Source organism: Pogoniulus pusillus, chromosome 5 (genome assembly GCF_015220805.1).
Source record: "Pogoniulus pusillus isolate bPogPus1 chromosome 5, bPogPus1.pri, whole genome shotgun sequence".
In the NCBI taxonomy this organism is placed as follows: Eukaryota; Metazoa; Chordata; class Aves; order Piciformes; family Lybiidae; genus Pogoniulus; species Pogoniulus pusillus.
The window spans coordinates 27960380-27986063 of NC_087268.1; the positions used below are offsets into that span (position 1 = coordinate 27960380).

The window sequence follows — 25684 nt, forward strand, 5'->3', positions numbered from 1 at the left end:
ATGGGTTAGCTGTTAAGAACAAGAAGCTTTTGATTTAAGAAATATTAAAAGTGAGTTCCTGGATTTTGTTCCTGACGTACACCCAATTAATATATTTTCCAAACCCAAGACACTATGTTTGCAGGATTTATTTAATATTAATGTAGGTAGTAAAGGGATAATCTGGTACCTGTAGGATTTTTTTTTTAAAACAGGTTTTGTTTCAAAAATACAGAAGTTGCTGCTGACCTAGTTGATTAAAAATACTGTTCTTTGTGAAACAGTGCAGAATGTCTTCTTTTCAAGGCAATTGAATCTGGGGACCAGTGAGAGAGGGAGAAAGGTCATACATGCTAGCAAAAGTGGCAAAACTTCAGCTGAAAAGAAAACTTGAGAATAACATGCATTTTGATATTGCTCACACACCCATTCAAAAATTGTATTTCTTCATTTGGATACACACAACTATTTTAAAAGCTTTTCTTCCCGATGCTTCTATATTTTTTTAATTATATTCTTTAAAAGAATCTTGTGAGTTCTCTTTAGAAGTTTCCACTCACAGGAAACTTCACATAAAAATAAACTTACAAAATAATTTCACTAATTAAAGAAGAAAATTAACCAGAACAAATGTTATATTTTTTTTTTTATTAGAGATTTTTTGAAGACATGTCTAGGTACCTTATCCCAGATCTACTTGAAAACTTTCTTTTTCTTCCATCTGTAGAGTTGAACTCCTATCATACTATTGCCGGAGTTGTATCCCAGAGTAACAATTGTGACACTAATATGGTTTAATAATTGTTCTCCAGTAATCACCTTTATTGCAGTGATACAGCGACTTATATGCCAACTTGGAAGAGGTGTGCATAGCTAGCTTAGTTAAGATTGGTACATGTGGAAGGCACAGATAGGCTTAAGGTTATGTGCAAAGCACAGATAGGTTAAACTTATATAAGCAACTCGTAGGGTCAGCCTCCTGCAGCCGGCAGACCCTGCCTCCTCGCAGCTGCATGTGGGGGGCTGTTTTCACCGTCTTAGTTCCTGCCTCCGGGATGGGCTCAAGGACACTTCGCAGCACAGGTTGCTCATGGTTATCAATTCATGTCCTCTGTTAGCAAGAAAATTGTCCACAAACTATGCTGCTTATATTGATCTATTAATCACCAGATGAATTACTACAAAAGATTAGGTTTATTGCAAAGAGAAAAAATAATTACCTGCAACTCTGTTAAAATATTTAACTGGTTTATATATTTTATTAAATATGTATTTTAAAAACACAACCCAAACCCAAGCCACTGCAATATTTTCTAACTGTACACTTATATATTATATATATATAAAATATATATTTTTTTTATAAATATAAATATAAATATTATATATATATATATATATATATATATATATATATGTATATATTTTATAAATGGATGGATTACCTCTCGCACACATTCTGATTAAAAACCAAACAGTTAACTATTTATATGTTATGTCTCTTTAGACAAAGTACTGAACAAAGACTGCTAACAAACCTCTCAAGATTTTGGCCTTTCCCTCATGATCTAACTTCGCTTTCTCATCTTTTCTCCTTTCTAATAACTGCATGGACACCATTTACCACATACAAGGATATCTGACCCAGGACTCTCTTTAATATTCATGAGTTTGTCAGCTGTATTAAAGAAATTCAAGTAGTTAGTGAGCACTGGGTTGCACTCCTCTACCAGATATCTTTTATCTGGCTGTTGAATATTACTAATGCACTTTAAACATCTCCTTCTTTGGAATTCAACTCCTTGGCAGACATATAATACATGCTCTAGATTCTCCAGCGTGCATAACCAGAGTAACAACCACAACTATTTAAAGTTGCTACCAGTGTACCAGTGTCCTAAAGACATGAAAGCTCCCAGATGCTGCAGGTTAAGCTTTGAACTTACTGAAAGAAACAACTAAAAAAATTAGAAATTTCTCCCCTCAGGTAAAATTTTAAAAATTCTGTTTCCAGTTCAAGTTTTGGGTTTTTTTGTTTTAGTTGTTTGGGTTTTTGTTGTCGTTGTTGTTGTTTGTTTTGCTTTGCTTTTTGTTTTGTGGGGTTTTTTTTTTGGGGGGGGTGCTTTACTCTGTTTTGTTTTATTTTGGGGGGGGTTGTTGTGGGTTTTTATTATTATTATTATTATTATTATTATTATTATTATTATTATTATTATTTTCCCCAGAACTCATCAGGGAAATCCAGATCCAGGTTTCAAAAATCTCAAGTTAAAAAGGAACCCCTTAATGTTACTAATTTTTTCTTTCTGGACAAATCCTGACATTTTCCAGTTGTGTCTTCATCCAAAATAAGAGATCAATCTAGGATTAAAAAATACAATTACTACTTGAAAGGAAACTGCATTCGAATGTTGTTAATTAAATGAGGGAATGGATGTCAATGTTAATGTGTAGGTACATAAAAAGAACCTTATTTTGCAGATGTATGACAGGGCTCCCTGAAGAACACAAGTTTTTCTATATTAATTCCATGGTAGTTGAAAGCTGCATAATCAAAAACACCTTCTAAGTTTGGCAGAAATACATCACTGGCTGTTTAAATAAAAGGTCTGCATGGAAAGTTCAGTTCTGTTTTGTTATGGTTTTTTATTCCCTTAGGATCCTTGTGGTAGAGGAAATATTTTTATCCAGGCCTCAGGAAATGGTGGTCTGGCTAACAACTACAGTGCTGTGGATGGTTGCATGAACAGGACTGACTTGGGGGAAACCATGCCATCACTTACCTCTCCTCAAAAACTAGACTATGAGAACCGTTCAATGTCAATGAACATCAGGAAACATCCAGTGAGAAAGGACTGCGGATGTTAATACCCTGAAACAACTCTTCAATCTGAAGTGAAGTGAGTCAGAAACATGCAAGTAAGATTATTAGTGTGGATAAACAGAACCCTACTGAGTTATATTTCAGACAGAAATTCAGTGAGAGGCACACACTTATGGGATGGAGTTACAAGAAACAGAGAGAGTTTTCTCACAGAGACTTCACGCTTTGCAGGTGAATACTTTTGGCAGAGGCAATGTGGCAACCTCAAGTTAGCAGAAATTCAGGAGATTTTCTGAAGATAATATTACTGATTTTCACTCTTCTTTTCAGGACTCTGCAACTGCTTCTCACATGCCCCATCTAATACAAGGAAGTCCATATCCTATTCCAGAACTGAAAATTGGTGTGAGAAAATCTGCAGGTCTATCTGGGTTCTTCTGCTGTAACTCTGCCTATCCCAGACACCTTGCAAAATGATTGCTTTCTTGGCTTCTTCAGAAAATACAAAATGATAATGTTGATATCTTCAGAAAATACAGAATGATAATGCTGGCATCAGCTATCGGCCCTGGAGTGCACACAGTTTCTTCATTCCAAAAAGATCTCCTATATATTAAGTTCATTTATAATATCACTATAATATCACAAGCTTGATCAACATTCTGTCTTTGATAACCATTCACTCAGGCAAGTATTCTGTGCTTTCCTTTTCAGTATTGATTGAGTTCATTTAGGAAAGTGCCTCTTTAGACCATCGCATTTTAGCTTTTCTTTCCTTTGTGTATTCCATTTTGAGATACATCTTACAGCTCAATTTTGTCTACAATTCATTTTTCACTAGTTTTGGGTTTTTTGAACATCTGGTTTTCAAGTTTAATAAACGTTGCTAGAACCCAGGCAACCACCGGTAGAACAAGGGGACACAACCTCAAGTTGTGCTGGAGGAAGTATAGGCTGGATATTGGGAGGAAGTTCTTCCCAGAGAGAGTGATTGGCATTGGAATGGGCTGCCCAAGGAGGTGGTGGAGTCACCATCCCTGGAGGTGTTGAAGAAAAGACTGGATGAGGCACTTAGTGCTATGGTCTAGTTGACTGGATAGGGCTGCGTGCTAGGTTGGACTAGATGATCTTGGAGGTCTCTTCCAACCTGGTTGATTCTATGATTCTATTCTAACTTCCAATTTCAATTAGATAAAATATGACAAAATGCATTATGGGCAGGTTTTGTTTGTTTGTGGGTTTGTCTGTTATTCTTTTTGGTGGTGGCTGTCTTGTACTTACAGCTGTAGCATTGTCTTTATTGTCTACTACCTTTGCTATTTGTCACCATTCATCTCTTAGCTAAGAGAGCATGTCAGAGCAAAATCTTACTGCAGGTCAGCAATAATACTGTTTTGAAGGACTTGCACAGGGGTAGAGGAAGGAGAGAAATACAATTCAAAGGGATTGCAGATGATACTGTGCATAATTCAAGGCAAGATTGGACGTGGCACTTGGTGCCATGGTCTAGCCTTGAGCTCTGTGGTAAAGGATTAGACTTGATGATCTATGAGGTCTCTTCCAACCTTGGTGATACTGTGATACTGTGCAATTTTTACAACCAGACAACACATTGAATCATTAATTCTACACAAAGACACTTAAAAAACAACACAGTGCATTAGGAACAGATGACAAAATAGAGTATATTCTGATTTACCTCTTGATTTCTTAAACCATGGCATTCCCACTAAAAATGAATGAGTGTTTGGCAGCTCATTTGGTTTTGAATTTGTGATGTCTGTCTAGTTCTATGGGGAGCTGATTTTACACCATAGTCATGATAGATTAACCACAACTTTGGTAGTACCAGTGCCAGACGAGAGAATCAGAGCTTTTTTTCTTGATGTTTGCTTTGCCGCAGACATCATTTTCCTCTCTTCAAATATTTCAGACAAAAATACTCAGTAGTAGTCGACAATGAGTCCAGGGAGATAATCTTGTTTTGTATACATTGAAAAAAAAAATCTGGCAGTTTTTCCTTTGAAGTACTTCAAGTCTTCTGTGCCTGAGAGCAAAGCCTTGAAATTTTAAAGGGATACTCAGTATTGATATAAATACAAAACTATCTAACATGAACAAGTAAGGAATTTGGGGGACAATATTTTTAACAGAGGTTCCACAGAAATATATAATCATGTAGAGTGAAAAACTATTCAGTAAGTCGCTATTCCAACCTCCTGACCAAAGGTCAACAATGAATTCAGAATTCAGATTACTCAGAACATTGTCCTGTTAGGACTTCTGTTAGGATGAATTCCACAGACTCTCTGGCCAACCTACTCTAGTGATTCTTTTCAGGTCAAGGCAGGTGATTCTCCCCCTCTACTCCACTCTGGTGAGAGTCCATCTGGATTACTCAAGTTCTGGAGTCTCTATTACAAGAAAGATATAGACATACTGGAGCGTGTCCAGAGAAGGGCCACGAGGATGATCAGAGGGCTGGAGCACCTCTCCTATGGAGACAGACTGAGACAGTTTGGGCTATTCAGTCTGGAAAAGAGAAGGTTCCAAGGAGACCTTATTGTGGCCTTCCAGTATCTGAAAGGGACCTACAGGAAGGATGGTGAGGGACTTTTTAGGATGTCAGATAGTGATCAGACTAGCAGGAATGGAGCAAAACTAGAAGTGGGTAGATTCAGATTGGATGTCAGAAAGAAGTTCTTCACCATGAGGGTGGTGAGACACTGGACGAGTTTGCCCAGGTTGATGGTGGAAGCCCCATCCCTGCAAGTTTTTGAGGCCAGGCTAGATGGGGCTCTGAGCAACCTGATCTAGTGTGAGGTGTCCCTGCCCATGACAGAGGATTGGAACTAGATGATCCTTGGTTTCATTTCCAACCCTGGTAACGCTATGATTCTGTGATTTTCTTCACAGTTAAAAGTGTTTTTCCTTATATCCAGTCAGAATCTTCCCCATTACAGCTAATTTCATTATCGCTTGTTCTCTTGCCATACCTCTCAGTAACAAACATTGCTATGCCACCCTAACAGCCTACTCATAAATGTTGAAAGCCACCTATGGGGGCCCCCTGCAACCACCTCTTCAGACTGAAAAACCATCTGCCACAGATATTTCTTATAGGGCATTTGCTCTACCACTTGAATTCAATTTATTTATATCTTTCTTGCACTGGGTTTCCAAAACTGAACACAGTATCTGGACATGGCCAAGTAAAGGGAAATACTACTTTTTTCTCAACACGCCAACAACACAGCTAATACAGAATTAGAAGATTATCTAGTCCAACTTTTCATCTTGCTACAATAGCCCAAGATTCCATTAGCTATCATGACTACCAGGGCACACTGCTGGCTCATATTCAGCCTGTTTTCTCCTAGATGCTTTTCAGCAAAGCTCCTTCCCTGGTATTCCCTAACCTTCAGGGAGTTTAGTCCATCCCATACATTAAGCAGTATGGAAAATGGGCAGACTTTGTCTCTAGTTTTGTACTGAGAGATTCTTACTTGCACTGAGTGTTGTGGAGGGGATTTCTCTATTCCTTCCCTGTTAGGGGGAGGTGAGAAATTAATTTGAGGTGGTATTAATTTTTATAAAATTATTTATTAAAATTAATATTTACAAATTTGTACCACCCCCTACCACTATGTAATCAAGTTCTTTTGTGCAAGGTTATGAAAACAGTAGGGATATATTTATAGGGATTTGATTATTAAATGGAAATATCAAATTATCAACAACTATAGACAGAGAGAAAGATTCCCTTAGGCTTAATGCCTCTTAACAACTATACTGTCTGCCCAGCAAGGGCTGAAACTGTGTGTGCTCTTAAGACAGAGGTAACTTATTTTACAAAGGAATTAAAGCTTGCTTAAATGTGTTGCTCTTAAGTATTAATCATTAATCACCCTCCCGGGATTGTGTCACAGTGTGTGCCCAGTATTCGGGTCTTGGTGAAGCTGGAATCTGTCCCGGCTTGCAGGTGAATTGATAAGGTGTTCCCAGTCTCTGGGGTAAACAGGATTTCTCTGACCTTCTCTCCTGGAGTGAAGTGGTCTCTGCCTCGGTGCTGCTGCTTCTGGATGCCGTGTGTCCAGGGATGATCAGCTGGCAGGATTTCCAGGTGCAGGAGAAGGATTTGTCCGTGCAGCTTCTGACACAGTCATCTGTACAGCTAGCAGGCTGTGTTTGCAGGTTAGCAGACAGCCTGAAAGGGTCTGCTGGGCCTAGATTTTTCCAGGCTTACAGGACAGCTGGCAAGCAGTGTGCCGGGCTGCAGGGAGACTTGAGCTCCATAGATAAATCAAGATAGCAAGCCAGTGTGTATGGCTGCTTTAGGCTTAAGCAGGGGGCTCTCAGCTCCCCATATATGTACCAAATGCAGGCGTGCATGCGCTCTGCTTCTCAAAGGGTTCGCAGACAGCTTAACTGCGCCTTGAGATCAGTGCAAGTGAGTGAGTAAGGGCCTGATCCTGTATCTAGGCCATGCAAGCAGGTCTGGACTGCTGTGTGGATCAGAGAGCTGAGCTTGAACCTCTGAACACTCTGAACACGTGGTGCACCTTTGCACTCCTCTTTATAGACTCTGAGCCTAGATTCATGGCTCATTTGGCCATCTAAAATGACCAATCAGGCTGGCAGTAAGCCAAACCTTATCTTAATTGGCAGAAGCTGTTTGCCTGGACCCTCCCAATAGGGGGTTACCTGGGCAGATCCCAGGGGTACACGGACTGGACGTGTGTGTGTTACACAACCTGTTTACTGCCATAGGTCCCTGGCAGAAAAACATGTCCAGGCATGTAGAGGCATAGGGAGGCCTCAGTTTTGGGGCTGCTGCCCCTGCACCACACTGAGAAGGTAGCCACCTTATTCTAATGTGGAAAGAAAATTAAAGAAAGGAATAAAAGCTAGTATTACAGTATCACAGTATCACCAAGGTTGGAAGAGACCTCACAGATCATCAAGTCCAACCCTTCACCACAGAGCTCAAGGCTAGACCATGGCACCAAGTGCCACGTCCAATCTTGCCTTGAAGTGCCCCAGGGACGGTGACTCCACCACCTCCCCGGGCAGCCCATGCCAGTGTCCAATGACTCTCTCTGTGAAGAACTTTCTCCTCACATCGAGCCTAAATTTCCCCTGGCACAGCCTGAGGCTATGTCCTCTTGTTCTGGTGCTGGCTGCCTGAGAGAAGAGTGCAACCTCCAAAAAGATATCCAGGACACTTGGAAGCCAGAGAAAGAATCACTGAGACCTCTCGGTCATAGGAGTCATTAAAAGACTGGAATTACTATCTGATGATGAAGAGCTTGTTGCTTTGGGTGACAGCAAGCTAAATTCTGCTAAGAAAAGGCACAGGACCAAATGAAGTAGATTAGACCTTATTAAAGAGGGCAAGGAGAAGAAACATGAGGGAATTGAGTGTAGCTTCAGTAAATTTCCAGATGACACAAAACTAGATGGAGTTTTGATCTGCCTGAGGGTGAGAAGGCTCTGCAAAAGGATCTGGGCAGACTGGACCAAAGGGTCAAGATCAGCTGTATAAGGTTTAACAAGGCCAAGTGCCAGGTCCTGCACTTTGGTCACAACAACCCCATGCAGTACCACAGGTCTGTGGGAAAGTGGTTGAAAAGCTGCCTCACAGAAAAGGACCTGGAGGTTAATATGAGCCAGCAGCATGTTCAGCTGGCAAGGAAGGCCAACAGCATCCTGGTCTGTATCAAAATTAATGTGGCTGGCAGGAGTAAGAAAATTATTATGACCCTGTATGCAGCACACCTCAACTACTGTGTTCATTTTTGGGCCTCTAACTACAAGAAGGATATTTAGTTGCTGGAGTGTGTTCAGAGTAGGGCAATAAACCTGGTTAAGGGTCTAGAGAACAGATCCTACAAGGAGTGGCTGAAAGAACTGAGACTGCTTAGTCTGGAGAATCATAGAATCATAGTCATAGAGTGGTCTGGGTTGGAAGTGACCTCTGAAGTTCATCTAGTCCAAACCCCTCTGCAGTCAGCAGGGGCATCCTCAACTAGATCAGGCTGTCCAGAGCCCTGTCAAGCCTCACCCTGAATATCTCCTGGGATGGGACCCTAACCACCTCCCTGGGCAACCTGTTTCATGTTCCACCACCCTCATAACAAAGAACCTGTTCCTAATGTATTATCTAAATATACTCTTCTCTACTTTGAAACCATTGTCTCTCCTTCTGTCATTGCAGGCCTTTGTAAACAGTGTCTCTCCATCCTTCTTGTAGCCTCCCTTCAAGTACTGCCAGGCTGCTATTAGGTCCCCTTAGAGCCTTCTATTCTCCAGGCTGAACAACCCCATATCACTCAGCCTGTCCTCATAGCAGAGGTGCTCCAACCTCCTGATCATTTTCATAGCCCTCCTCTGGGCCCTCTCCATCAGGTCAATGTCTTTCCTATATTGAAGGCTCCAGACCTGGATGCAGTACTCCAGGTGAGATCTCACCAGAGCAGAGTGAAGTGGCAGAATCACCTCTTTGGATCTGCTGGCAATGCTGCTTTTGATGCAGCCCAGGATGTGATTTGCCTCCTGAGCCCTTGACAGCTGCAAACACACACTTGTCTGCTGATGTACAGCTTCTCAATTTGAGAGCCACGAAGAGAGGTGTTGCTGGTAAAGACCGAGGCAAAAAAGTTATTGAGAATCTCAATTTTCCCCTTGTCCTCTGTTACTGGTTCCCCACAGTTGCTCCTCAAGGGGGTTATGCTTTCTTTAACCCTCCTTTTCTGATTTATGTACCTGCAGAAGCCTTTCTTGTTTTTCTTTATATCCCTTGCCAAGTTCAATTCCAGCTGCGCCTCAGCCTTCCTGATCTCATCCCTATACAACTGGGCAATGTCTCTATGCTCTTCCCAGGCTGTCTGTCCCTTCTTCCACTTCCTGTGTAGTTCTGTCTTGCCCTTTATTTTGACCAGTAGGTCATGACTCAACCATGGTGGTTTCCTCTCATCTTTGCCTGATTTCTTAAATGTGGGGATTGAGATCCCTTGTGCTCTATAGAAGGCATCCTTAAAGATGATCCATCTCTGTTCTGCTCCCTTGTGAGGGCCATTTCCCATGGGATTGTATTTATTAACTCCTTGAAGAGCTGAAAGTTTGCTTTTTTAAAATTTAGGCTCCTAACTATGCTTCTCACGGGCTTCATACTCTTTAGGAAAGTGAACTGCACTAGAGCATGATTGCTGCAGCCCTGGCTGCCTTTGAATTTGACATCCCTGATGACTCCACTTGTATTTGTGACCACCTGGTCCAGTATCTCCTCATGTAGGCTTGCTAATTTCTTCTCATAGAAGGTTGTCATGGAGGCAATCTATGAGCCTCCTGGATTGCCTACAGCTAGCCATGCTACTTTTCCAACAGATGTCAGGGTGGTTAAAATCCCCTAGAAGGATGAGAAGGTGGCCAAGGGGGAACTTCATTTCTCTCTTCAACTCCTTAAAAGGAGGTTATAGTAAGGTGTGTGTTGGTCTACTCTCATAGTATAAAGCAGTAGAATGAGATGAAATGTCCTAAAACTGTGCTGGGGGAGGTTTAGCTTGGATATTAGGAGAAATTTCTTTACTGAAAGAGTGGTCAGGCATGGAATTGGCTGCCCAGGGAAGTGGAGTCACCATTCCTGAAGACGTTCAAAAAATCTGCAGACATGGTATTTCAGGACTTGGTTTAATGGCCACAGCAGTATTTGGTTGGCAGCTGAACTCAATGATCCTAGAGGTCTTTTATAACAGAAACAATTCTATGATTCTGTAGTCACAGGAAAAGGCTAAAAATGAAATCTGGGGTGAGTATACAGGAAGTAAGGTTGGAAGCCCTTCTCCTCAGAGGTAGGGAGTCAGGCAATGAATATTGCCAGTAAAACCAATGTAGAAAAGAATAAAAGTAGATCAGATGAGGATCCTCATGGGTGGAACAAAGATGAGGACAGTCTTAGGGTCTAAGTTCAAGGAAAAATTTTGAGATGAGGCTGTTACTGTGAACAATGAATGCCATGCTGGATCATTAAGGGATTTCACTACAATGACTGAAAATGAAGGTGGGTTAAAATCCTACCTATAGAGAAGACATTGAACTGAGAATTCTGTGCCATCTTGAAAGTTACAAAGAAAGGGAATAGAGATTTAGGGAAATGGCAGGTGACATCTGCAAAAATAAATAATATGTGAGTTCATAATCAAATACAAATCACTATACACATTTAAAAGTCTTTTTTTTTTTCCCAAATGTCCTAGTGTTTGTGTTCATTGCTATGTCATTATAGCTCTTGGTGATATGCATATCACCAAATTTTTTTGTCTAATATGCATATGATTAAAGCCTACTTTTTTTGCTTGTATTGCATCTTATATTACTGTAAGCAGATGTGTTTAAATTCCAAATAAAGTTAAGAATAGCCCATTTCTCCACCTTAATTTTATTGACAAATAATGCAACATCAGCAGAGCTCTGAAGAAAGTCAAAACCTCAGAGGATGTTCAGTCTTTGGTCTTCTTCTTAATGCTGAGATTGTTGTATAAAGGACACAGTAAAATTGGGTAATTGGGTTCTTTCTCTTTCAGTTCCCCCCTAGCTGGAACTAGGAGTCAGAATCTGGCTTCTTGATTAGTGATTTTTTTTAGACCATTCACAGGTTACTATTCACAGGTTACTATTTCATGTATGCAAGCCTCTGTAAGTTTAAAATTATGTTAACTCTAGAAATGTTATGCATAAGTTTCATCTTCAAAGATATTTCTGAACTTAACTTATGCATATCTTTGCACTCAAGATTCATTTGATAACCTGTCACATAGATCTAATTTGTTTCTGTATTCCCCTGCTCTTCTCCATGCTAGGAAGTGTCTTTTTCTAACAAAAGATTGGTGAACTGAATATTAAATTTATCTGCACCATACACAGTCCCTCATCAAAAGAAAAATAGAGAAAACAGAAGATTGAGACAAAACAGAAGACCAACAGGAAAGAGAAGATCAAGTGAAGAAACAAAAGAGGGGAAGTGGTGCACATTTAGCAGAAGCCACTTGGTCGGTCAACACCAGAGGATCTACTAACTGGGCTGGCCCTGCCCAATCCCCAATCCAAGCTGCCATATGCTGTGGAAGGTGATAAAGTTCCTGTGGTACACATAAAAAATATTTCAAGGGTAGAAGGGTTGGATGAGTCCATTTGTAGGATGCACCTGGTGAATAAGGCAGGAAGATGGAAAAAATCATTGTGTACCACAGAATAATCTCACTCTAGGTGAGAATGCACAGTAAATTGTATATTGTATATATGTTATGATGTTAACTGCTGCTGAGCATGATGCAGAACAGTGTGGAATGAGGGGTGGAGAATTTAGTGTACCACATAATATTCCCCACTATCAAAATCATGAATTTACAACTATGGCACTCATGGCTGTGTGGCATTACAGCCCTGGAAAGGAGAGTCTTGGGCTCTCTCTTGCTTTTCCAGTCCTTGAGCAGGTGGCTGCATTTTTGCCTGTTAAGGGATTCAGATGGGTACACCTTTCTCTTTTCCTCCTGTCCTCTATATATACTGATGCAATCTGATATCTTTATAACAGAGGAATAAAATATTCTGTGTAAATCAACTGAAAATTCCCTCTCTGCCTTTTTTTTTCCGCCCTTATTTCCTGGTAAGGATAGAGGAGAGAGGAGACATGAAGGGGGAGTAGGAGGAATGAGGAAGTTTAGCCCTTGCACTAAAACATTGCAATAACTAATCTGGATGTTGAGAAGTGATGTTCTTGATCCCACACTGCCTTCCTTCTTTAAAAAAAAAAGTCTTTTTTTTTAAATATTAATTACTATGATCCTATCAAAACTCCACATATTTCCATTAAAACTATGTCACCTTTACACCTTGCAGGTGTAATTTGGATCCTTCAATCTCCTCTGACTCGTTCTGCTTGGCTGGGCTTACCTCTTGCAATTTTTCATCATTGTGGGGATCCCAAGAGACATCACCAGGAAACCGAGAAAGGGAGCCAGGAGACCTTCATGGTTAAGTAAGGAACTGCTAATCAAACTTAAGTGGAAGAAGAGAGTCTACAGATCATGGAAAGAGGGGCTGGCCACCTGGGAGGAGTATAGGACTCTTGTCAGAGGATGTATGGAGGCAACTAGAAAGTCTAAGACCTCAGTGGAACTCAACATTGCAAGGGATGTCAAGGATAACAGAAAGGGCTTCTTCAAATACATTGCAAGTTAAGCTAACATTAGAGGCAATGTAGACCCTCTGCTGAATGAGGTGGGTGCCTTGGTGTCAGAGGACACAGAGAAAGCAGAGTTACTAAATGCCTTCTTCGTCTTCATCTATGATGCTGGAGACTGTCCTCAGGAGCACCTGAGAGCTGAGGCACCAGAGGAGATCATGACAAAAGAGTCTTCCCTGGCTGATGAGGACTGTGAAGAGGAAAAGGATCTGTGGGTCCTAGTTCATGGGAGGTTGACCATGAGCCAGCAATGTGCTCTTGTAGCCAGAAGGGCCTGCTGCTTTGGGGTCTATTAAAAGGTGTGTGGTTAATAGGTTGAGAGAGGTTCTCCTGCCTCTCGATTCTGCCCTGGTAAGGCTGCATCTGAAGTACTGTGTCCAGTTCTGGGCCCCTCAGTTCAAAAGGGACATATTACTGTCTGAGAGAGTCCAATGCAGAGCCACAAAGATGATTAAGGGAATGGAGCATGTTTCTTGCAAGGAGAGTCTGAGGCAGCTGTGGCTCTTTAGCTTGGAGAAGAGGAGACTGAGGGATGACCTCATCAATGTTTATAAATATGTAAAGGATGAATGCCTGAAGGATGCAGCCAGGCTCTGCTCAGTGATGCTCAATGACAGTACAAGAGGCAGTGGGTGGAAGCTGAGGCATAGGAAGTTCCATGTAAGCATGAGGAGGAATTTATTCACTGTGAGGGTGATAGAACACCGGAACAGGCTGTGCAGGGAGGTTGAGGAGTCTCTCTCTCTGGAGATATTCCCACCTGGACATGTCCCTGTGTGGTCTGGTATAGGCCATCCTGCTCTCATAGAAGGGTTGGACTGGATGATGTTTTGAGGCCCCTTCCAGTCCCTGACATGCTGTCACTCTGTGATTCTGTGATTACTAATGGAAGGCACCAAGATGAATCCTGGAATATATAGTCCAGGTAGAGACTCCCCTATAGAGAAGACTGGAAGTGTGAAGCACTGACCTATCACTCCGCTGAGGTCACGTGTCAGTATTTCCACACAGAAATAGTTTCTTTCTGTGATGAAGTATTTTGGCTGTTGATGTTTTTCATTAAAATGTCAACATTTGACATAGATGATGTCAATTTTCCAGGTATTCTACAGTAAATTGCACCTGATACAAATGTATATGTATCTTCTCTGCTTTTCCATACCAGCTGTTTTTTCAATAAGAGATTATGGAAAAATGTGAAGATGTGTCAGAATCTATAGGCTCTAATAGTGGGATTCATCTGACCAAATACAAAAATCTATAACTGCGACATCTACATCTGAGATTGCCATCCTAGACTCTTTTCATAATCAATGGAGAGAAATAGGCACTTTTAGGGTGTGATTCATCTCATCCTGAAGAAGATGACTAAAACAGGTCAACTGAATCATGTTTTAAAAGCACATCTCTCTTTTGGCAGTAGAGGGAGTCCATAGTGACAACTTCCAACTTTGACAGTTTGAGTTAAATAAGATTTCTTCTGCCTTAAAATACCATAGAACTGTTCTGCATGTATTTGTCTTCTTCTTGCTTGTTTGCAAATATGCAATTACTTTTTATTTTCCTCTTTCTCTCTGTTAAACCAATCCCTCTTACCTTGGACAGCTTCTTCTTATTATGCTCATTACCATAAAATGAGGCTTTGAACCCTTAATTTTAAGTCCATATCCACCTGGTTTTCTTGCTAGCATCAACACAATTCTTTTCAAATACAAGTCCCACAACTGAATTATTCCAGTTGTCTAATACAGAAGACCAGGATCAGGCAAGAGACATTCTTACTTATCAACAACAACCAAGCAGTGCTACAGGCTGGGGACAGAGTGGCTGGAGAACAGCCAGGAAGAAAGGGACCTGGGGGTACTGGTGGGTAGTAGGCTGAAGATGAGCCAGCAGTGTTCCCAGGTGGTCAAGAGAGCCAATGGCATCCTGGCCTGCATCAGGAACAGTGTGGCTAGTAGGATGAGAGAGGTTATTCTTCCCCTGTACTCAGCACTGGTCAGGCCACACCTTGAGTCCTGTGTCCAGTTCTGGGCTCCTCAATGCAAGAGAGATGTTGAAGTGCTGGAACATGTCCAGAGAAGGGCAACAAAGCTGGTGAAAGGCCTGGAACACATACCCTGTGAGAAGAGGCTGAGGGAGCTGGGGTTGTTTAGGCTGGGGTTGTTTAGCTTGGAGAAGAGGAGGCTCAGGGGGGACCTCATTGCTGTCTACAACTACCTGAAGGGAGGTTGTAGCCAGGTGGGGGTTGGCCTCTTCTTCCAGGCAACCAGCAACAGAACAAGGGGACACAGTCTCAAGTTGTGCTGGGGGAAGTATAGGCTGGATGTTAGGAGGAAGTTCTTCTGAGAGAGAGTGATTGGCTTTGGAATGGGCTGCCCAGGGAGGTGGTGGAGGCACTGTCCCTTGAGGTCTTCAAGAAAAGACTGGATGAAGCACTTAGTGCCACAGTCTAGTTGACTGGATAGGGCTGGGTGCTCAGTTGGACTGGATGATCTTGGAGATCTCTTCCAACCTGGTTGATTAATGATTCTATGATTCATGTATTTTCTCTTTGTGAACTATACAGCATCCTTTCACAAAGTCACATTGAACATAATAACAAATTTCCACCATTTCCTGTATCTATGGATGACACAAGTTGGAAAACAGTTCTCTTTGTCACCTTTATTTACATATGAAGCCAGGGTTTTTCAGTAATTGCCTGTGGTTTGGGAGTGAAGACTGTAAATCAAAGCCATATAAATGGTAGTAGGTGGTACAGTGAACACAACCTTTCTGCATTTTGCCATGCCTCAACCCTAGAAGTGCTTAACAGAGACAATGATGTCACTTTGGAGGTCTAGAAATTAAGTGTGAGTGAAAGTCTAAACAGTGGTTGCAGATCTTTGCATCAATTCCATTAATTTCCCCATCACAGTGCATTGCCTTATCAGAATACTGAAGGAAAGTAAACAGCAATAAATCTGATTTCCCTCTGGGTAAACTCTGCAAAAAATATGAGTGAGGGATGGGGTGTGAATTGCACTTCAATGCAGCAATAATCTGATTGGGCTAAATCTGAGGTGGTGGGCTCAGATTAACTCCTGGGCATTTACTGAAGGTTTTCAAATTTTCATAGTGTAAAAAGCAAAAAGAAACCCTTAGATCATTTAATCTGCTTTCTTCTCCATCACAGGCACTTATCTTTCACACAGTTATCCCCACCTTGAGCCAAATCATTTCTCTGCAGCTAAAGTATGTCTTCCTAAGAGGCATCTAATCTTGATTTGAAGATCTCAGGAGATGGAAAATCCACCACTTCCCTCTATAATATGTTCTGATAGCTAATAGCTATCAACATTAAAAGTATGTGCCTTATTTCCAATCTGAATTCATCTGGCTTCAGGCTCCAGGCTTTGGTTCTTATTATGCCTTTCTCCACTAGATTACAGAGTCCTTTCATATCCATTATTTTCTGCCTGAGAAGGTATATATGACATAAGCAAGTCACCTTTCAGTCATCTGCCTCACAAACAGAAAGACCCAACTTTTCAGATGCCTCACCAGAAGGTGTTTTCAAAACAGATCTGCATTCCCTCTCTACTTTCTCCAGTGGCTCCAGTATCATTCTGAAAGTGGATTGCAGAGCAGATACAATACTGCAGCGTTGTCCTCCCCAGATTGTAAAAGATTACCTGTCCTGCTCCCTGCCTGACTGTTCAGCAATCATGCTGGGTTTCTTCCTACGTCATACAATTCTGAGCAGTTTTGTTGCTCTTATAGTATGGATCTTCCATATTTTTAAGTAGTGGCTTTCACATTTTCAGTTCTGTGGTTTTCATCCTGGTTTCTAGAAAGGTAATTTAGGATTGGTCTCTATTAAAGCATCCTGTTTCTAATAATCTTGTTTACTAATCCCTAATCTTCTCTTTGTTGTTTGCCTCTGACCTATCCATAAATTATTCCAGGAGTAATTTCACACTAACTGCTGAACCGCTAATGAAAGAACTTGGAAACATCCTTCTAGTACCTGGTCTCATGGAATCAGAGAGGAAACATCCAGTGTCAGCTTTGTATTATTTTGCATAAGAGTAACTGCAGGGGAAGGGGTCTGGTGAGTAACAATGTCTAGTGGCCTTCTGTAGCATTTCTTGTGCATCATAATTATCACCAATGTGCTGAACATTTTGCTAGCTAGTCTTTGAAGTTCTTACATGCTGGTTATCCAGAGCAGCTGAATTCAGAATCTTTTCCTTTTTTCATTGTTAAACAGCTTTTTTGATTACAAATGGGAATCCCTTTCATTATCTTTATGAGATAAAAGTACAGCTGAATATTTTTTTCACCTTGGATTGGTTAACTCACATAAAGACATTAGTTTTGATTGATATAAATGTATTCAAGAGTCTGGAATGAACTGGATCAACAGTTGTAAGACAAACAAGTACAGCAGGATTTAAATATCATGCCAAAACAAAAGAGAAAGCTGACTTCTTACATATTTAGATCCACATACCAGCCACCTATGAAGTGAGAAAGGAAAGGTCAGATCCCTCTCTTTTTGACTGAGAAGAATGTGATCCTGTTCTCTCATCTTACAAGAAACATCTTAGGCATTGAGATAAAGAAATTCTGAGCTGAACTCTCCTTCTGAATGTACTCCACTTCTAGGTACCTATATATATATTGGGCTACTGACACCGCATGGAAATGGTTTTTAAAGTGTTCTTTTTCTATAGGATGAAATTTAAAAAAAAAAATCCATAAATTTATTTAAACTTACCTGAAATTAGAATAGAATCATAGAATTAGTCAGGGTTGGAAGGGACCTCAGGATCATCTAGTTCCAACCCCCCTGCCACAGGCAGGGACACCCTACCCTCAATCAGGCTGGCCAGAGCCTCATCTAGCCTGGTCTTAAAGACCTCCAGGCATGGGGCCTCAACCACCTCCCTGGGCAACCCATTCCAGGCTCTCACCACTCTCATGCTGAACAACTTCCTCCTCATGTCCAGTCTGAACCTCCCCATCTCCAGCTTCGCTTCATTCGCTCTAGTCCTGTCACTACCTGATAGCCTCAAAAGTACCTCCCCAGCTTTTCTGTAGGTCCCTTTCACATACTGGAAGGCCACAATAAGGTCACCTCGGAGCCTCCTCTTCCCCAGACTGAGCAGCCCCAGTTCTTTCAGTCTGTCCTCACAGCAGAGCTGCTCCAGTCCTTTGATCATCCTGGTGGCCCTTCTCTGGACATGGTCCAGCATGTCCACATCTCTCTTGTAATGGGAGCTCCAGAACTGGATGCAGTACTCCAGGTGTGGTCTCACCACTGCAGAGTAGAGGGGGAGAATCACCTCCCTCGCCCTGCTGGCCACACTTCTGATACAGCCCAGGATCTGGTTGGCCCTCTGGGTGCAAGTGCACACTGCTGGCTCCTGTTGAGATTCCCCAAGTCGCTCTCCTCAGGGCTGCTCTCCAGCCAGTCACTGCTCAGCCTGTATTTGTGCTTGGAATTGCATTAAATACATTGCTTGGATTGCCAAACAGCAAGTAAAACAGTTATTCCTAGATCACACTCATGAGTACATAATTTTGCTTTTGAGGATTCAAACCAGAAACATTTTTTTTAAGAAGTATATGCTTTAGGCATCATAGTTTTACCACCTCAACTTTGTAAAAGTTCTGCAGTATATAAAGATTATTTCATTTATATAAAAGTTTAAAATGTCATCTTGTTTATAGCTCTTTGGAATACACCTTTGTTTGGTTCTTCCAGATGCTTCTATTAATTTTCTACACTTTATTAGATCTACTGGGATATACATAGCTTAGGTCTGCATCGTATTTGTCAACACAAGATCTTTCATTAGTAATGGCATTTTGGATGCTCCTTCTATTCTGCAGCCAAAGACACTATGTATCCTACCCATGACATGAAGCCCACTTTATAAAACTCCTGGATCTAACAGAATGAGGTGCCAGTGGCTCAGTAGTTCCACAACAGAGAAATCTGTATCTTCAAATTTATTGTGCAACTGAGGTTTCAAGAAGAGTATTTCTGCCACCTTCTCTTGCTTTCAGAGCCAGAAATATTTCCCAACAGAGTGCCTTCTTCACACTTTTGGCACCATCTTCAGCACCATCTTCTCATCTTCTATTTCACTTTATTCCAGTATTATTATAAAGCTTTACTGAATTAATTCATAAAGCTTCCCAGTCTTGATATGGTTAACTTGTGGTCTGCTCTTCAGCAAAATAACTGAAAATAGTCAGCAGCTGATCTGAGGCAATGTACAGCAGTGTTTCCAGTCTGTGTCTATGCTGTTAATTAGAAGAGGTTCAGGAACTAATCTCTTCCCCAGAGTCCAATGGCACCAGTTGGTGAGGTCTATACTGCTTAAGACTTTTTTTTTTTTTTTAAGGACAGACTTGTCTTTGAATCACCTTCAAACATATTCTGCCAACAACTGAGAAGTGTGAACCTTCAATGTGAGGTTTTCAGGTCCATGAATCCCCATTCATGCCATGCCTAACAACTAACACACACACATTAAGGCCAACAAAGGTACCTAGAGCCTTACTATTTATTTAGATAGCTAGTCTCATTTTCTACAGGGTGTTAACTCAAACAGCTCCAAAATTGGACCTTAAATGCTTCTGATGAACCAAATTCATATTATTTGATCACCTATGGCTTAGACTCTTTGACACCGCCTTGGCCCAGGGTCAGAAATTTATCTAAATACCTTTTCTCCTTTGTCTCACTGACAAGAGAAGTTGCTACATGGAGACAAATGGTATATACAACTTCTGATTATCCTTAAAATGAGAGACTTCTAGCTTCATCCCAGACAAAAGCACAAAGATTTGAGCTATTGCCTTGACTGCTGAAATGCATTCGCAGGGTAGGATCAAGCATCCTCCACAGATGATGAATCTGGGAGCCCAGTGGAAGTGAAAAAGGAGTATCACCAGCTAACACTGCCCAGTGGAGATTTCCTCAGCTAACTGGAAGCCACTCAGGCCTAAAGCTAGGCATTATGAATGTCTTCTATGCAGTGGAAAAGTAATTTTTTTTTTTTTAATTACCAAAACCAATCAACCAACCCAAAAAAACCACAATCAAACAAAAAACCTAACAAACAAAACACCAAAGACAGACAAACAAGGAAAAGACAACTAACATGCAGTTCAATGGACCTTTTATCCTGTAAGGGCTACACATTCGTAGACTGACAGCTCCCTCTGAATCATGCTGTGCTACAGTCCCAGACAGAAAAGCAGATTAGATAATATTGAAAATCAATGTCCATTCAAATGCCCATTTTAACTAAAAGACATACTGCACGTATCACTGTACAATATTTATGACTTGAAATCTCACCTTTCTCTGTTGTTAGGCAGTGCAATAGTCATAACTGTATACACTTCCTACCTAAATAAACCAATTATATACCACCTTGCCTCTTAGAATCATAGAATCATAGAATCAACCAGGTTGGAAGAGACCTCCAAGATCATCCAGTCCAACCTAGCACCCAGCCCTATCCAGTCAACTACACCATGGCACTAAGTGCCTCATCCACTCTTTTCTTGAAGATCCTCACGGACGGTGCCTCCACCACCTCCCTGGGCAGCCCATTCCAGTGGGAAATCACTCTCTCTGTGAAGAACTTCTTCCTAATATCCAGCCTATACCTACCCTGGCACAACTTGAGACTGTGTCCCCTTGTTCTATTGCTGGTTGCCTGGGAGAAGAGGCCAACCCCCACCTGGCTACAATGCCCCTTCAGGTAGTTGTAGACAGTAATAAGATCACCCCTGAGCCTCCTCTTCTCCAGGCTAAACAACCCCAGCTCCCTCAACCTCTCCTCATAGGATTTGTGCTCCAGGCCCCTCACCAGCTTTGTTGCCCTTCTCTGGACATGTTCCAGCACCTCAACATCTTTCTTGAATTGAGGGGCCCAGAACTGGACACAGTACTCAAGGTGTGGTCTGACCAGTGCTGAGTACAGGGGAAGAATAACCTCCCTTGTTATATACCACCTTGCCTCTTGTTATATATCACCTTGCTTCTTGTTGCATTTATCACAGAAAGACACTCAGTGCAGTCCAGTATTGTGGTAGGGAAATGAGAGGAGCCCTTATTCCTTTACATTAGTTAACATGTCAAAAGCTTTTTTCCTCTCAAAGATATTAAATGGTAGGAACAGTGTGTTTCAACTTCTAAATTATCATGCATCAAAGATTTTGGAGGACTTCTTTTTTAAATTGACAGTTGTCATTTAATATACAGTATGATCCAAAGCATATTATTTCTGAATGTTACCAGGGAGATTTCACTGGCTTTTGTGACATTTTCAGTCTTTGGTATAATTGGCTAACAGAATTTTTAACCTAATGTCTTTTAAGGAATAATGTACCTGGTGGTCTGGTGTATCACATCTTCTGTTTTCCCTTTTCTTTGTTGTCCAAAAATGTTACCTTAATGATAAAAAGTGACATTATTTTAAAAGATAAGAAACACCAAAATTATTTTCTGTCTGACCTTTCCAGTTACCAGAACAAGCAGCTTCTGTTAGCAAAATAGTTCAGGCTTTTTATTACAAAGGATATTTGGCAGTATTCCATAAGAAGAAAAAAAATACATGTAGTTCTTGTCAGGGGAAGTCATTAAGCCTTCTCTCCTTATGCCAAGCTAATGTTTTAGAAGAAGAAAATTCTGGATATTTTACGATGGAGAAGGAAGTTGGCTGTGAGAGGCAGGGATCTTTCACGTAAAGCTCCTTATGAATACACTCATGTAGTTTCATGTCTTTGCACTACATTGGAGTAAATGCAGTGAGTTTACCCCAGAGTTCAAGGAGATTTTGGTGACCTTCATTTCCCAGCTGCACATTTATGCATTCTGAGTTTTCTTCTTCACCTTGGTCTGTTGTGTTATTAGAACAATGCTCCTTCTTCAGGGGAAAACGGAGAGGTAAATGACTTAACAGCTCAATGGGTCTGAATTGTTTTATTTACAGTTGTTTGGGGGTTTTCTAATTATGTCTACACTTCAGCCATACCACTTTTACCAGGTAAATGCTTGCAAATCAAGTGTTAGCTACACTCTGTACCTCTCATTGTCGATTTCACAGGTTGCCACAGAACTTTAGAGGTGGAAGTGCTTAAGAATTCAAAGAACATCTAGCACGGATCCTTTCAACTGCTGTTGTCATTGCTCTGGTTCTTCAGGCCAAGTAAGGGTGATATATGTCTTGCTTTCAGCTCACATGACAAAGATATGACATTGTTGTCACTGATTCCTAAGAAAAGCTCTATGCATCGAATTACAATAGCACCAAAAGTTAGCACAAAGGCCTCTTTCTTGTTAAAACAGTTTGCTATTTTACTGTGTTTTTCTCAGTTGGTGGTAGCATACACAGCCTGGAAGTGCATGAAATACATTTTAGATGCATGAAAGAAGAAAATACTATTTAAAAACCTAAGATTCCTTTAGGAAAATAATTGGAGGCAGTAATAGTCATTAACTCTGGAATACATAATTCTTCCAATGATTCTTAATATGAAATGAATGCTGTTGCACTCCACAGTATAAAAGAATACATGAGTTAAATATCTTCCTCTTTCAAAGATGCATGACCTAAAACACGAGAAATTACAGTATATGCAAATTATCATAAAGGACTGACTTTACTGACCATTTCTTTGTGTTTAGGGGATAGATTTCTGCATGGCATAATATTTCCACTTGCATTGGTTTCCTGGCATGAAAATGTTTATTGCACTCATTAGCTAAGAGGATGTCGGCACTGGTCCAATGAACACAGATCTGCCTTCTGATTTCAGCCATTAAATTGCAGTGGGATTCATAGGCTTAACATTGTGGGTGTGAGAATAATAAAATGGAACTCCATCTTTAGCCCAGTTACCATGGATGCAGTTAAAGGTCATAGTGGCAGCTGCTAACTAGTTGCCTTTTTAGCTGCATTTCCCCTCCTGTTGTGTATTTTTGTGTACCTTAGTTTCTGCAGGTCTGCCTTAAAGCAATTCCACTTCCTTAACTTGATATATGGGTGTCTTCCTCAACCTGGTGGATATATTCCCATAAATGTGGTTTCTATGAGCATCCCTTCATTCAATTATTTGTGTTTAAATGGAAAATAATAAATTAAAAAAAAAAAAAAAAAAGCCTGCTCAGCATCCTGAATCATTTCTGGTTTCTGCACTCTGCTTCATATTCTTAAGTGGGAGGGGAGGGGGTAGGTGATGTGGAGAAAGAAAGGAAGAAAAAGCCTTATGTACACTGAATTCCCATCTCCATTAAACTCATCATTGGTTCAAAGCATTGAGGCATTCACGATGATGAACATCAACTGCTACTTCTCCATTCGGCCCAAAGTCCTAAGAGTTAATTCCTTGTACTGCATGAAGCATCAGAGTAATTACTGCTGATCAGCCCTGTTTCTCAGCATTTTGTCCTGCTTTGAGAGCCACTCTGTTTATTGATGCACCACAGCATCATCACAGTGCTTTCATTCAAGCAAGCTGCTTAATCGAAAAAGCTTGGACAATGTAGGATTTCCAAAGAGAAAGAGTGGGAAAAAAAATTAAAAGTAGCCAAGTGAAATACAGTGAATGGCAAAGAAACCTGAAAGTTCTACAAAATATTTCCTCATGTCAACACTTCATTTCAATAGATTTTAAAACTCCTATTCGTTTCCAAAAGAAGGCATTGTGAGTCTTTTCTGTGGTGACTCAACTACATGATCTTGTCCTTTCTGAAGATTTTAAAGAGCATAGTACTGGAAGTCCTCTTTAAGGAAAGTTTATTGATTTCTGTTCTGTTTATACACCAATGGCTGTGTCAACCTTTATGAACTACAATATAGAGAATCTGATTTTAACATTTTTTGCATCTCTGTTTAAAAGATACATTTATGTAACTTGTCACTTCACGGAAATAAATTAAGTATTATATGAGCCAAATGTTTCAGTTGAGCACAAGGGTGGCTTTTGGTTCTCCTTGGCAGGATGCCACTTTATTCATTAGTATTTCAAACACAATGTGAAACTTTTAATTCTGCTATAGTATATAAGTACGATGTCCATAAAGCCTACACTGTGACCAATTCATGCTGCCCCTTTCCTTGCATTTCTGTGAAATTTAGAGAGTGGCCAAAAGTTACACTGAATTCACTTCAAACTGAATACTGTCAGGCTTTGTGTGTTTGTTAGACAGGGAAGACAGATTTATTTCGGCCAGCATGTTTATTTAAGACTCAGTATTTTCCTTGATTACATTGCTTTTGAGTACTATTCTCATAGGTCTGTGGCCACCCAACCCACAGTGAAAGTAACGTCTTAGCTGAGTCTATTTTGCCTGGAGAAGTGAAATAGTTTGCCACATGGAAGAGGAAACAAACAGGTAAAGACAAAGACAAGAGTGTAAACAAAGCAGTTATCTAACTGTTTGCTGAGATTTTTTTAATGACAACACTGCAGTATTGCTTCATTAAAAAAATAACAATAAAAATGTTGCAGAAGTTGTTTGGCAGTGCTGTTGAAGATATCAGAATAAGATTGCTATGACTGTTACAGTGTCCTGTTTTACTGTTTCCTCTACCATACTTTTAATCAGAGAATTTCTTCTTGTGCCTTGTTTACTGTTGATATTTTCTGGCTGATTGGATAGGAATGACATTTTGACAATTTACTGTAGCAGTAAGCACTGTACAAACAAAAGGTGCTGATGAAAACTCGGAACCCATTATTATGTAAATTATGGCTGAGTAACACAGATTCCATCTCCCAGTCACCATCATTGAGACCAGTTTTACTCAATGATAATAATTTTCATGATTGCAGTCTTCAGAGAGATCAGAAATATGCTTTAGCTGTTGCATTTATCTACTGCAAGTACTTGACCCTTAATTAAATTCTGAAACTTTTTTATATAATAAAGTAAAATACAGCTGACACTTCTGTTCAAACAAAGAGTATCAAACATAGATCTACCAAATAAGATAGAGGTATTTCGGACTTACCTTGTTGTAATGCTAGCAAATAAGAAGACTACTTCTTTTGAAAGAGACCTTAAAGTTTAAAACAGAAAAGAGAAAAAGCACAAGCTGTTGGGAAATTTAAACACTGCACTTCAGTGCTGTCTGCTGAATGCTGGGCTTGCTCTGCAGAATGATCTTGAACTTACTGTTAAAATATGCATGACAGGAAAAAAAAAAACCACAAATGGTCTTTGAGGATATAGATTATATTTGTCTGCTCTCTTATATTATTATGGTCATAAGTGCAAAAAGATCAGAAAATAACATAATAGGTTACTTAATGTTCCTCACTAACTTTCTTAATTCTGTACTCTCCTTAATTTTGAAAACTATGCTTAGTCAAACTATTTCTCCTAAAAACAGATTAGAAATGACTCAAGGTGCTGCACTATTGAGCCAATGTTCTGCTGCTAACAGATACAGAAATGGTTAAACATCATATAAACAGATCCATTACTTTATATTTATATACACATATATGTAGGAATATTCCAAAAACAAGACTGGGGGGAAGGAATACACTAAAGAGGGAAAAAAAGAGAGTAGAACTTTTCATTTACTATTTCCATTTTTTTAAGATGGCTCTGGAAG

At 40.4% G+C, this 25684-nt stretch overlaps 1 long non-coding RNA gene across 5 annotated transcripts in view; it reads left to right on the top strand.

Annotated features, from left to right (window-relative positions):
• LOC135175470 (uncharacterized) overlaps positions 1-23184 on the top strand; it is a 53577-nt gene extending 30393 nt beyond the window's left edge. For 2 of the 5 annotated variants that reach the window (XR_010302365.1, XR_010302372.1), the window contains 2 exons: positions 2638-3034; positions 3134-3573. This is a non-coding gene — a long non-coding RNA (uncharacterized LOC135175470). Of the gene's footprint in view, positions 1-2637; positions 3035-3133; positions 3574-11661; positions 12419-22165 lie in introns of those variants that run through there. The other 3 variants (XR_010302366.1, XR_010302370.1, XR_010302368.1) reach the window with 3 other exon arrangements.
• The last annotated feature ends 2500 nt before the right edge of the window (positions 23185-25684 follow it).